At 43.0% G+C, this 10,549-nt stretch overlaps 1 long non-coding RNA gene across 1 annotated transcript; it reads right to left on the bottom strand.

The window, feature by feature from the left end:
- Positions 1 to 901: 901 nt before the first annotated feature.
- Positions 902 to 2,499, bottom strand: LOC138521212 (uncharacterized). The gene is made up of 3 exons (XR_011282972.1): positions 2,352 to 2,499; positions 2,142 to 2,234; positions 902 to 1,706 (listed from the first exon to the last, which is right to left on the bottom strand). It is a non-coding gene; the product is annotated as an uncharacterized lncRNA (long non-coding RNA).
- Between the last annotated feature and the right edge of the window lie 8,050 nt (positions 2,500 to 10,549).

Raw genomic sequence — 10,549 nt, 5'->3', positions numbered from 1 at the left:
GAGAGAGACAATTGAGTATGTTGCAGAATATAAAAATCTTGGCATAGAATTGGAGCCACAGCAAGGTTATTATGCATGTATGACTGCCCGCATAAGGAAAACAGCCCAGATATGATATGATAAGTTATTTATAACTCGCTTAATACCCAGAGGTTTCTAATCGCGGACTCGGAGATCAAACCTGTATCGCTCAGTGTCGTCTTGCCTCCAAAGCGAGTACGTTCCGCTGAGCTATCCTCCCGGGACATGACATCTTTGGTACATCAGTTCATAATCTGAACAGGGGGATTCTCTCTGGAAGGAACCAGGGGACTCTATTTGCAGTGCTTTGCTCCAGCCATTTATATGGTTTGGAAAGTTGGACAATCATTGAATTTGATTGGCTACAGCATATCGAGGGAAAGTTCTGGAGAAAGTTACTGAGTCTACCTTCTTGTGTATCAATGGCAATTATTAGATTGGAGTTCGGGCTGCTTTCTTTACAATCTACAGACTCATATATGTATAGACAAAGACTTGCTTGGAAACACATTTCCTGTATAATGTGGGTCTTGACTCACACAGTAATAAAGGAGATTTAAAGTATGAATCTAGCATTGTTAAATTCTTTGAATTGTTGATTTGTTCTCCAAATTGGGAGGAGGGGTTTTATGATTTGAAAGAAGAATTGAGCAGGAAAATTGACTTGCAGGTTTGGGGATAACATTTTTGCCATGTGACTACATTGAGGAGCTATATATTTGTATCAGAGAAATGATATCCTTCAAGAAACCCCAGTCATATTAGATTATCTGGAAGACACAGGAGGGGGAGCCCAGAACAGGAACAGGACAGTGGGCTAGCAAAGGCTGTAAACAAGAGAGGGTCCTGCCTGTAGGGATACTATTTGGAGGCACACTAATTCACAGTGCAAATTTAATTACATGAACGGCACACTGGCAGCATATTATTTACTGACAAGTTGTGCAAGGCTGTATCAATGATGCAGTACAGGCACTCAGAGTGAGTTACAATTAGTTTTTCTGGTAGTGGACACATTCATTATTAAGAACGTACAAACAAATTAAAAACATTCTATGTGTGAATGTACATCAGAACCCAAGGGGTTCATATAACAAGAAACAGGTTGTCTCAAAACAGAGAGGTACATATATCAGTAAGATTCCATCAAACTATATATTTTGTACATGCAAGGGTGAGTTACCTAAGTACTTGAATGTTCAAGCCAGACATGTATCAGCATTGCTTCATGCTCAGTGAACATGTGGCAATGAGATCTCAACAGTGTTAATTGTTCTCACATGTAGTGGAGGAAAAGGACAAAGGCATTTCCAACTACAATGCATTGCTTCATGCAAGATTGCAATTTCTTATGAACACTGTAGGTAAAATATCAGAGATGAAAAAGGAGAGTCCCAGAGAATTGAGTCCTTCCGGTACACACAATTCTGCACCTAGTGCTTAAGAAATGGACATCATGTATAATGTTATTTTCAGGGGGATTTTATCTCCTTTTTAGACCTTGGGAGGGTCTGTTCGAGCCAGGCTGTAAGGTGACCTTGTAGTAAGTCGACGTCTAGACTGTAAATCAAAAACCCCCAAACGGGATGGAACCAGTCGGCAGCAACAAAGGGTTATGCTGATGTTCGTAGACGTTCGGCAAATGTCATAGACAAGCCTTCTTCTGGAGCCAAGGCGCTGATCCCCTGCAAAAAGCAGAGTGGACCGTAAGATTGCTGCAGGTGGTGCCCATAGTGGTTACTTGTACAGTGTAACTAACTACATACAGGAGTGACACAACATGATTAACACAGACTACATGAAAGATTTTAAAAGGGGTAAATGATTTGCTCTAAGGAACACAATTCCAAACGTCCACTGACCTTGCAGGGGTGGCAAAAGGTGGGAATGCCTAGATGGCTTATAAGTTTAAAGTTGGAGGGTGGAGAGCCTGTGCTTTAGAAGGCAATTTCCGACTTGTTCACCATCCAAAAAGTTGATACTGGGGCACTGCAGAATATCATAAGAAAACATGGATAGTGCCCTTAGAAGATGTGCCGTGAGAAGACACTTATAAAATACCATCTTAGAAATTGGTAACTGCCAAGAAATTGGCCACTAGAATATACAAAACTGGGTACCTTAATATCCAGGTGGCAGTTAGAGACAGGGTTGAATTATGTCAGTCTCTGGGTCCCATTGAAGCCGTGCAGCACAAAAGAAGATGCATGCAGCTGCGTAGGGAGAAACAAAGAAGAGACGTTTTCCTATCAGCATGGTGAATACTAATAGTGGGCCCCATGGTGGGCAGTGTCCTATTGGGTGGAGGGATCGAGTCTGGGCTTACTCACCAGGGCTGGAGGTACGGATGGAGCGATCCCTGCACTTTTCGCTTTGTACAGCCCTGCCGGCATAAGACTGATAAATGCTGTGAGCAGTCGCCGGCAGAGCTGTACATAAAGGGCTAGCGCGCATGTGCGCAACGCAGGGAACTGATCCCCCACGCATGCGCATAGCTACGGGCGAAAACACTGATCCCGTGCGCATGCACCAGCACTGTGGTCCACGGGGGCAGCTGTCCACAGCAAACACAAGCTGGGGCTCGATTAACTGCGTCGTAGCTAAGTGCGACATGCACTGTCTCGGGGTGAGTGGGGCACATGCATCAAAAGGACAACATGTAAAAGGGCAAGGCCAAAGGCCCTTAGATTATCTGGCCATCTCAGAAGCTCTGACGTTTTATACGTTTGCTTTACCTAAATCGTCTCTGCGTGCTTTCTTTGATAGGCAGTTCAACTAAGGTTCCGAAGGCAGAGAGATTTTGCTGAATGTTCCAAAATCATATGGTGTTGGAGACCTGAAAACACTTTCTAACTAAGTGTCCTATATTGAGTCTCATTTACATGCAACATCTGTGTGGTCATGTACATCATCTGGACTCAATTAAGTCGAACTCCTTTTGGCAAAGCTGTCGCAATACCCAAAGTAAAACCCTGCAATTGTATCTATATAGGGTTTAGCTGATAGCTCAAGAGATATTGCAAAAGAAGATGGTTGGGCTGGATAATGTTTCAATTATATACGTCAAAAATCCGTAATGAATTGTAATATGTTTAACTGGTGCCAACGTAAAGAAAAAGTAATTAAATGATATTTGATGCAAAATTAATTCTGATTAATAGATTTTTATGGTTGATTTTATGTATGCCCTTATGTATGAAATATGACTGTAAGTAGACAGATTATTATTGTTATTATTATTATTATTATTAGTATTATTAGTATTATTATTGATTTTATTATGAACATGTGTAAAGGTGTATATACTAAAACACATTAACAGTAAATACAAAAATTAAAAAAATAACCTATAGTGAGACATATATACTATAACATCCTGCCCCTCAACAATCAATTCAATAGCCCATTTTATTCGTATTGTATTTTTTCACGCATGCAGCACAGGGGGTTATTATTATCTGGAAGGAGAAGAAACATAAAGAGCCCAGTGACAACATCTCGGGGACTTAGACAACATCTTAAGTGGGACTGTGACAGTATCTCAAAGGGGGACTTAGACAACATCTTAAGTGGGACTGTGACAAAATCTCAAAGGTGGGACTGTGACAGTATCTCAAAGGGGGACTGTGACAACATCTCAAAGGGGAGACTGAGACAACATCTCAAAGGGGGACTGTGACAGCATCTCAAAGGGGGACTGTGACAACATCTCAAAGGGGGACTGAGACAACATCTCAAAGGGGGACTGTGACAGCATCTCAAAGGGGGACTGTGACAACATCTCAAAGGGGGACTGTGACAGCATCTCAAAGGGGGACTGTGACAACATCTCAAAGGGGAGACTGAGACAACATCTCAAAGGGGGACTGTGACAGCATCTCAAAGGGGGACTGTGACAGCATCTCAAAGGGGGACTGTGACAACATCTCAAAGGGGAGACTGAGACAACATCTCAAAGGGGAGACTGAGACAACATCTCAAAGGGGGACTGTGACAGCATCTCAAAGGGGAGACTGAGACAACATCTCAAAGGGGGAAATGTGACAGTAGCTCAAAGGGGTGACTGATAACATCTCAAAGGGGGGACTGTGACAGTATCTCAAAGGGTGTACTGATAACATCTCAAAGTGGGACTGTGATAACATCTCTAAGGGGGGCTGTTACAACATCTCAAAGGGGGGCTGGGACAAAATCTCAAAGGAGGGACTGTGACATTGCAAAGGAGGACTGTGACAACATCTCAAAGGGAGGACTTGGACAATATCCCAAAGGGGGGACTGATAACATCTCAAAGGGGGGACTGTGACAACATCTCAAAGGGGGGACTGCAATAACATCGCAAAGGGGAACTGAGACAACATCTCAAAGGGGGGACTGTGACAACATCGCAAAGGGGGACTGTGACAACATTGCAAAGGAGGGACTGTGGCAACATCGCAAAGGGGGACTGTGACAATATCCCAAAGGGGGGGCTGATAACATCTCAAAGGGGTACTGTGATAACATCTCTAAGGGGGGCTGTTACAACATCTCAAAGGGTGGCTGGGACAAAATCTCAAAGGAGGGACTGTGACATTGCAAAGGAGGACTGTGACAACATCTCAAAGGGAGGACTGTGACAATATCCCAAAGGGGGGACTGATAACATCTCAAAGGGGGGACTGTGACAACATCTCAAAGGGGGGACTGCAATAACATTGCAAAGGGGAACTGAGACAACATCTCAAAGGGGGGACTGTGACAACATCGCAAAGGGGGACTGTGACAACATTGCAAAGGAGGGACTGTGACAACATCGCAAAGGGGGACTGTGACAATATCCCAAAGGGGGGGCTGATAACATCTCAAAGGGGGGGACTGTGAGAACATCTCAAAAGGGGGACTGTGACAACATTCCAACAGGGCTCCATTTAAGCTATTCCTTAAATCTATGGAAAGTCCCAAAGCCACCAACTCTTTGATCTCCATGTCCAATAAATGGACAATTGGTTGTCCCCTGATGGAAGCGTAGAAAAGACTTGAAATCCGGTCGATTCTGGGTCCATGTGCCTTTTTACAAAGCCACCAGCACACATGCACCTGCATGGAGGCCGCTGTCACAATGAACGCACGTGCACGGTGGCCGCTGTCATGGCAAACCCCTATGGACTTCGCCTTTTTTTACACAAGTAAAAAGCACACAGAAACCAGTGGGATTCAAGCAGATGTTGGAGCTGGAAGAAAAAGGAGGTCCCTAGAAAACGTGCCTGTCACCAGTGTCCAAATATTGCTGAGTCAGCAAGGGGGTTCCAGCATCATGACACTTATTCTAAAACGTACACATGGTGCAGGGAGTGGGGTGCCTCAAAATGAATATCTCACAGCCCTCTTTTCACAACATTTTGAAACTGGACAAAAAACGGAATCTTTATTCTGATAAAGAATAAAAGTGCATTTGGCCCGGAGGAGGTGGCACTTACAATATTTTAGGGGAGACACCTGATAGCAGAAGGGGAGTTAAAGTGCAAAACCACTGTCATTTCCTATGTAAGGGCTCACTTTTATTCTCTCCGGGGATGAGACTGATCGAGGGCTTTTACACAATGGTGCTGCACTAGTGTCCCTGCAGGGCTACTGATGTGTTGGTCAGTCTCTTATTCTTTTAAGCAGTGTTGTTGGCATGTTTTTGTTAGGCGACTTTTTAGTAACTGGCCTTTCCTGCTGACCATCTATGAGGGCTGACAGAATGTTGATGCAAGTGAGTGACTGACAGCTCAGAAGAATGCTGATTAGAGCCTGGTGTGTGACTAGACACACAAGAGAGGAGGTGGCAGCGTGGACACCAATCTGTGGCAATCTGCATTCCCAAGCATGGTGGCGGTGGAATGGCCTTTTTTGACTCCTTGGGTTCGGTCATAAGGGGGAGGGGCAAATGAATGTAGGAAACAAGGAAAGGGGCTGCTTTGAAAAACTGGGCACGAGTACGGGTTCAGAGACTAAGAGTGACACCACTGGGGCATTTGCAAATATACTTGGAATTGTAAAAAGGAAAGGGGGTGTCTTCCAACAGGAGAGAGACTCTGGAGTTGAGGCACAGGCTAGGTTGACCATCGGGGTTAGTTGCAAATTGTACCAGTGCAAATCACGCAGGCAAACCCCCATTCTTCAACATTGTGTCCTCGGGTGCATTTACATAAGCAGGTCACGTGCTTTTATTTCTCATGCAAAACCAGAGGACAGAGATTGAATTTAAGTTCGAATGGCTTTATACAAATCGGCAATTACACCACCGCGTAGAACTGCAGAGTTTTGTTCTGGTATTTGGGAAGTAACATTAACTCACCTTCTCCGCAATATGTGGATATTAGCGTGTATTCTATATTTTTACAACTGTGAGTATGTGTTGCTAGATTAAGTGCCCAGATACAAACTTCGATGTTTCTGCAGACATGGTGATACAGACTGGATTTATTTTACTTTTCCAGGTGCTGGTGCAGAAGTTGTCCTGACCCAGAAGGGGGAAGGTGTGAGGAAGCCTGGAGATGCTCATGAGCTCTCCTGCCAGGGATCCGGGTACAGCTTTGGGAGTAACTCTATGCACTGGGTCCGGCAGGCTCCAGGGAAGGGCCTCGAGTGGCTGGCCTATATAAGGTATGATGGAGGTGCGAAGCATTACTCGCCCTCAGTACAGGGCAGGTTCACCGTCTCCAGGGATAACCCCAGCAGCACGGCGCGGCTACACCTGGGCAGCCTGAGGACGGCGGACACCGCCAAGTATTACTGTGCTAGAGACTCACACAGCAGCACAGAGATGCGCTCTCACTCTACAAAAACCACAAGCACGGGCAGAGCGGGAGAACTCTCCTCTCTTCAGGCATCAATGGGCAGCACCCTTGGGAGTTTCGAAACCATACACTGGAACCCTGTACCACAGCATCAGCCCCCACTGAATCATGGTGAGATGATAACCGTGCCCTTAGGATGCCACAGGGGCTTCAGGGTGTTATAGTCAGCTCGCACGTCAATCCTGAACACCAAGTCTGCTTTGAACTTGATCAAAGTGTTAATTATTTTGCAAAACATCACAGTACTGCAGAGCATTGATAGGAGACTGTCTTTCTTTCATTGCTTCTCCTCTTCATAGGTCTGCCCACTCCTCTGCCTCTGTAGCGTTTAACAGAGTTGGCTGCAGTCAGCAACAGGCTCATTGTACAGCCTGCTGGAGGGAGTTAGAGGGTGTGCAGGGGCTGTTTTGGAATCAGTGACTAAAGAGCTGCAGCATCTCGTCTCCGGCCAATAGCTGTGTGCACAGACGTGTGTCATTGCATGATGGTGACTAGCTCTGGCACTGCAAACTACAATAGGTATGCAGTCCCCTTAACCCATAGACACTAGGGAAGTTATATGACATATGTGTCGAATAGTATCAATCAATATCTATTGCATGATTAATTCAAAATGTGGACAATGAATGTCAAAAACACCAAGTAAAGCCAACCAATCTAAATCCAATTCATGAAAATATATGTATCAATCAATTACATAGAAATATACATAAAACTATCTGTTCATGTAGTAATCTAAGAAAATCTGCAACTCATCACATTTACAAAGATCTGAAACAAACAATTCTACATAGAAAATCCCAACCCAACTGGCTTGAATCACAGTAATGCAAACATTGCATATCAATATAAGAGACCAGCACTGTGTGCATTTCATCATAATGTACATGTCATATATTTCAGCCTAAGGGCTGCTGTGCGCTTTATAAATGCTAATAAATAAATAAATAAAGACTTCAATTGTTCAACAATAATTGTGCACAAAATTGAGGGAAACTGGTGGAGACAGGTAGGAAAAAACATTTCTGTCTTCATCATTTAAGAGCTCGTACAGTTCTAACCTATCAAACATTAATCGCTGGTTTTGACATATTCAGCTAAGAGTAGAAATGCCATGTCTTCTTCAGGACCGAATTAAATGGATTCTAAAAGCAAAAACACCCAATTTCAATTTGAAAGGGTTATGGTTGCCATTAGTAAGTGCAAACAAATAATACAACCAGGACAATCATTCTGATTAATGATATTCCAAGTGGGGACCTTGTGTCTATTTATTCAGTATCATATTTCGAAGTTACTTGAGGAATAATAGCTATGGGACAATAAATGTAAGTCATATCATTTGAATGATTGGATGAGAATTCAGAGAATCATACAAACCACATATGAACCTAATCATAACTGATCAGTCTCATGGCAGAGTTGATGTGAGGCTTCCCACCAGTTCCACATCGCATCTTATGTTCTGAAAAAAACAGTCCATTGATGACACCGTCAGCAGATGGCATTAGCTGATGACTGCTCAAAAGCTAATAATGTCCACACACAAATTCTAAAGTTACCTTTCAGTTCCTGCTATCATTTTTTTGCTATCGTCCAGAATATTAATGCAACTAACCTCCATGGGTAGGGGGACTCTGCGTACGCCCTAATGGTCCCTGTTCACTGTCAAGTGACTTGACGTGTGTCTATTTGTACTTGTTGACAATACCGCAATCAAAGGTCCCATGATCCCCTCAGAGTGATCATGTACTGTCGCTCGATGCTTGAGCCTATTGAATGCATTAAGATTTCTTTGTATATGCCAATATACCCTCACCTAGCAGCCATCTTTAAATGGCCTACTGCCAACATTGTGCACATCAAACATAATGGTGGCATGGCAAATACTCCACTTCACTAAGTGAGAGTTCACTTTTATACGCTCCGCAAATCAATGTCTAGGTGCAAATTCAGCAATGGGAAAATTAAACACAGTCAAGTTGATGCCATTTGTCAAGGTCGTTAAACCCATTAATACTGCTTTTACAGTGATACATACAGACTTCTTCTCTCATCAACAGTTTTTCTTCTCTTCGATCCCTATCCGAGGTATCCATTTTTTCTAGGGACCACCATTGAAACTCTGGCCAAATGTAAAAAAAAATGGAATTTCTCATTTACTAATGGAAGGAGTGCATTTTAAATTAAGATCTAAGGAATTCAGCCACTTGCTGAAGTGCATAATATTACCCTTTTCTGCATCCCTAATTATTAGCACAGGAACAATATGTCTTTTAATAATAAGTTAATTACTAAAAAAGGAAGGATTGTGATGTGTGCTAAAACAACGTTCTTCAAATGTTGTCATATAAAGGTTGCCATAATTGGGGGCAACTGCTGCCCCCAACTCTGGTCCCTTTATTTTTTAGATAGAAGGCATGCTTAAACCTAAAGTTGTTAGTGCCACTTCCAATAGATCTACAATGACCAATGTGGGGATCCTGTGTGGTGCTTGTCTCGAGTCCAGCAAATCTTTCATGACTCTAATGGTCTCATTGTCATGCCTTGAAACACTTGTGTATAGGCGAGTTATAAATGTCATATCATATCATATCATATTGTATTGTGGAATGTTAGAATAGAGATCCTTTATGTCCACGGTGGCAAGAAAGGAAATGGCATCCTTTCAACTGTTAAAATGATATCCCTGTAGACAGCTACAAAAATCGACGTCAAGCAAGCTAATGGTTTGAGGAAGAGATCTATGGATTTTCTCTTAGGTGCCAAAATGGTACGCTTAACGACACAATGAGACGGCCTGGGGCATTGTGCACATCTTTATGTATTTTGGGCAGAATGTAAACAATGGTTGCCCGAGATTCTTAGGATTTAAAAATGCAAATTCTTTGTTGCTGAGGAAACCCAGATTCAATACCCTTTTTAGTCTTTTGTGAAATCTGGTCTTGCAGTGATTTAACCGGGTGTCCATTAAGTGCACAATAATGCTTAATGTTATGTAATAATCTTAGGGCATCGTATTTGTCAGAATCCAGCATGAAAGTGCCACCACCCTTGTCTGCATTTCTATGTATATACTCAGATCATTTTTAAGAGACATTATCACATTGTTTTCACGTTGACTCAGATTGAAGTGCATCCGTCTTTGTTTTGTCTTACCCATAATGTCAAAGCCTTTAAAATTTGCTTTTTCAAATGTCCGAATCTACTTTGATATCGTGTTATAGGAGGAACACAAGTTAATTTATATCAAAAAGGGTTTTGGGTGGCTGTTGACTCTATCAAAGTATCATTTTTCCCCAAAACATCATGAAGTATGACTTTTCTTAGCCATCGCAAAACAAACAAAGTTTTGGAATTAATCCTAACCGCTGTCTTGGTCTGGCTGACCCTCCAGACCATCCTTCTTTGCCTGCCAAGCCATTACAAAGGGGGAAAGAAAATATACAAATCAGGCATGGTCCCATTCCAAAAGGGGCAGTTCAGCCCGAACTGCTTGGTCACATCCCTTCTGCACGAGACCACAAGCATCCCCAAACATCTTTCTGGCTTGTTGAGCCTCATCAGTGAGGAGTAGCTTGGGTCTCTAGGCCAGGCAGGTACAGGACCCATGGTCTGGGTTTACCCTTTCCACTCAGTGTGACTTACGCAAAACAAAAGAGGTGATGCCTGGAAGGTTTGGAATTGATCCTTACCTGTGGCAT

The sequence above is a fragment of the Ambystoma mexicanum genome, chromosome 13, assembly GCF_040938575.1.
Source record: "Ambystoma mexicanum isolate Mex_15411 chromosome 13, UKY_AmexF1_1, whole genome shotgun sequence".
Lineage (NCBI taxonomy): Eukaryota > Metazoa > Chordata > Amphibia > Caudata > Ambystomatidae > Ambystoma > Ambystoma mexicanum.
This window is presented reverse-complemented; position numbering and strand designations above follow the sequence as displayed.